Source organism: Capsicum annuum, chromosome 4 (genome assembly GCF_002878395.1).
Source record: "Capsicum annuum cultivar UCD-10X-F1 chromosome 4, UCD10Xv1.1, whole genome shotgun sequence".
NCBI lineage: Eukaryota > Viridiplantae > Streptophyta > Magnoliopsida > Solanales > Solanaceae > Capsicum > Capsicum annuum.
In genome coordinates this window covers 123,447,216-123,450,914 of record NC_061114.1, presented here as the reverse complement: position 1 = coordinate 123,450,914, position 3,699 = coordinate 123,447,216, and positions in this window count along the sequence as shown.

Below are 3,699 nucleotides of genomic sequence, written 5' to 3'. Positions count from 1 at the left end.
CCGAGTTAGAAGGGTGCTGGTACCTTTCCAAGGATACAAACACTGCTGGTGTGGATGAACTAAGCTGACTTCTTAAAGCAGAAGGGTGCCATGCCTTTAAATATGGGGGATCCTTCATAATCTATGGTTGAACCATAGGCCTAAAACTTAGGGACTACTACTAATAACTCATGCCTAACAGGCTGGGGTGCCACTATGCTTGCATTCACTCGGTGCTAAGTGTTACTCGAAACTGAATGACACTATTACGGATATTAAATTTAACATGATCAGGTACTGATAAGTGCTCATTATAAAAATATTTTGAATTTAATGATACAATAATAATCTAAATGACTTGTAACTTGAAAATTGTAGCAAGCATGATTTTCCTATGTATAGGGTGTTCATAACACGCCAACACAATATAATGCAAATTGGACAATCAATGGGTGAAAGTGGACCCATTGATAAATATTCCACATACCTAAAGTAAAAGATTTGGTGAAACACTCGCAATTGACCTTGTTCTTGAGAAACCCTAATTTTCTCTTGAGGGAGAATAAAATTGCTCCTTTTTGTTTTCTCTGAGTTAATTTTTTAAAAAGAATAGAATTGTGCATTTGGGGTCTTTTATATCTACCTTTGGAAAGTCTAAATAACGTGGTTCAGGCTTTAAAAAGTGTGAGAAAAGACTTAAAAGCTCCTGGAAAATCATTAAGGGATCTGTGCTCCCTATCGGTACGTCTCATGCTACTACTTGTTGGGATGACTATGAGTCATAGTCTGAGTCATAAGCTAGACTCTAGGGTCCAAAATACCTTTTTGGTCTAACTACATTATCCCGTATACAACACTTCATGACTGACTATGAGTCGAAAAATGAAGGCATAGTTTTAATCTTGAGTCTTGGGTCCTTTACTGTACTCGTAGCCACTAATTTCGAGTCATATGGTCGTAGCCATAACGATCAAACTTGGAGCTTTTTCTGGAGTGACTTCTAATCACTCATGACATCTTGTCACGAGTGGTTATAACTCATTACCTGAGTCATAGTCATCGCACTGTATCAGTTCATTACGAGAAACAGTCCATATCTTTTTGCCAAGACATCAAATTTAGTTGAGACTTAAAGCATTAGAAAGCTAACCTTATAAGCTATGTTTTGAAAGGTTTATGACATAAAAACTCAGGGTATTATAATATATACCCTTGGGATCATTCATCCTTTAATGAAAATAGTGGAGCTGAAGTACTAAGAAGACTGAGATTATGTACTAAATACTTATAAGCTGAATCATGATTAAATATCTAAAATTTAAAAACTTGAGCATGGACTGAACAAAATTGATGAATACATATTATGACATGAGTATCATTGAATAGAAGAGATAGAAAAAGAGAGAATTACGTTAAGGAAACCTTAACCTCAAGTTGAATCTTATTTCGAAGAAAAGAGATAGGGATACTTGGCTCGCATATGATATTGTGCTTCCAAGGTAGCTCCCTCAACGGACTAATTTCTCCACAAATTATTAACTAAGACAACTTATCTATTCTACAACCTACGAATATGACAGTCAAGGTGATTAACTGGGACTTCCTTCTCGGAAAGTCTATCTTCCACACCCACACTTTAAGAATGAATAACTGATGTTGGATCACCAATGTATTTCTTTAGTAGAGAGACATGGAATACTTGATGCACTGATGCTAACTCTGTAGGTAACTCTAACTCATAAGCTACCATCCCAAAATGGCTCAAAATTATGCATGGGCCGACATACCAGGGACTGAGCATTCTCTTTTTACCAAACCTCTTCATCCCTTCAGTGGAAAATTTTTGGATACAAAAAATCTCCAACATCAAATTCAAGCTCTGCTATCCTCATAAATGCATTGGATTTCTGATGACTTTGGGTTGTATTTAGCCTTTCTCAATTCAACTAAACTTTTTCCATCACCTCATATACTGAATTTAGCCCTATCAAGGTAGCCTCACCTACCCTAAACTATTAAATAGGAGATATACACCTCCTACCATATAGAGCATTAACGGAGATGTCTAGATACTGGAGTAATAGCTATTATTATAGAAAAACTCAATAAAAGTTAAGTGGTCATCCCAACTAACCTATAAATTGATAACACAAGACATCAATATGTCCACTAAGGTTTGAAATTAGGTACCAAGGCCCTTCTAAAAATCCTTAAAAAATGAGACGTAAACTGAGTAAATCTATCAAAAATAATGGTCAAAGGAACCCCATGTAATTTCACTGATTGCCTAAGATAGATTCTAGCATAGTCTTTAGCTGAATAAGATGTATGGGCTAGTGGGAGATGGTCTGACTTTGTCATTCGGTCTAGAATAACCCATATAAAATCATGCTGATGGCATGTATCAGGTAACCCTATAAGAAAGTCCTTGTTCACCACTTCCCATATCTAAGTAGAGCTGCTAAACTCCTGAACGGTACCACTATGTCTCTGGTGCTTAATCTTGACCTGCTGATAACTCAAACACTAAGCTATGAATTCTATAATATCTTTATTCATATTATTCTACCAAAAGAATTTTCACAACTAGAAGTAAATCTTAGTGGCTCTTGGGTGAATAGAATATTGTAAACCATACAGTTCTCCTAACATTCACTTTCTTAAGCCATCCACTTTCAAAAAACAAAATCTACATTAAAAATGAAGCACACTATCTTCCCCTTAGGCAAAAACCTCAAATTTATAGACCCTAGCTACCCATATTAACTTTAGCAAAATAGGGTCTCTAACTTGCTTTTCCTTCACTTTAGCAAGCAATGATAATTTCGAACTATTTTGAACTCATGCACTACCTTTGCCAAAGTTAACCAATCAAACTCCCAATTTGGAAAGTTGATAAACGTCGCAAACTAACTCCTTCTTATTATCCTCAACATGGGCAATACTTTCCATATACAACTTGCTAAGGGTTATCCGCTAACATATTGGCCTTACCAGGGTGATATAACACACTTATATTATTGTCATTCAATAATTCAAGCCACCTTCTCTGACAAAGGTTAAGGCCTTTCTACATAAATAAATACTATAAAATCCTATGATCAGTAAGCATATCCACATGGACCCTATATAGATAATGCCTCCAAATTTTTAAGAAAAAAATAATTGTTGCAAACTTGAGAACATGAGTTGGGTAATTCGACCTTACTTTTCTGCATCAACACACATCGAACACCAATTCTAGAAGTATCATAATACAAAAAACCCATCTGATCTCATAGGTACAGTCAACACTGGAACGGAAGTGAGTTGAGTTTTCAACTCCTGAAAACTCTTCTCGTAGAAATCTAACCACTGAAAATTGATTTAATTTTGAGTCAGTTGAGACATAGGAGAGGAAATAATAAAAAATCCAGTAAAAAAATCTATTGTAACCAGTAAAACCCAAGAAACTCTTGATATTTGAAGGAGAGATGGGTCTAGGCCAAGTTCTCATTGCTTCAGTCTTTTAAGGATCAACCCTAATGCCGTCATAAAAAATGATATTACTGAGGAAATATACAGATCTTCACTAAAAATTATAGTTACTAAACTTACCAAATAACTAATGGCCCTTAAGGGTCTACCAAATAATTCTCAGGTGGTCTATATGATCATCTTCACTATGAGAGTAGATGAGAATATCATCTATAAAGACTATGATGAACATGTCCAGATACT